This window comes from Alligator sinensis, unplaced genomic scaffold, assembly GCF_000455745.1.
Source record: "Alligator sinensis unplaced genomic scaffold, ASM45574v1 scaffold255_1, whole genome shotgun sequence".
NCBI lineage: Eukaryota > Metazoa > Chordata > Crocodylia > Alligatoridae > Alligator > Alligator sinensis.
The window spans coordinates 375,799-376,307 of NW_005842270.1; positions in this window are offsets into that span (position 1 = coordinate 375,799).

Sequence of the window (509 nt, forward strand, 5' to 3'; positions counted from 1 at the left end):
AGGGGCTTTGTGCTGCTCTTTGCCTTTCCCTGCCAGCGGCCAGCCAGCCCCTCTCGGGGCCTTTCAGCACCTGCCGCCCCCCCGGGACGCTGCACCAGGATGGCACGGGATCCTGATGAGGAGGGGCACTGGGCACGGGGGACCTGGGGGGTCCTGGAGCATAGGACGCAGGGGACTAGGGGTCTCAGGGCACGGAGGGATTAAGGGTCTCAGGGTGCTGGACATAGGGGTGCTGGGGCATGGGATGCAGGGGGACTAGGGGTCTCAGGGCACGGAGCACGGAGGGATTAAGGGAGGGTCTCAGAGCACTGGGCATGGGGGTATTAGGGGGTCCCAGGGCAAGAGGGAGTTCTGGGGCACTGGGCAGGGGACACAGGGGGATGAGGGGTCTCGGGCACTGAGCACAGGGGGACTCAGGGCACTGGGCACGGGGGCATTAGGGGGATCTGGGGCACTGGGCAGGGGGCGCTGGGGCAGGGGGCACAGGGGGCCGTGGGGCCTGGTGTCCA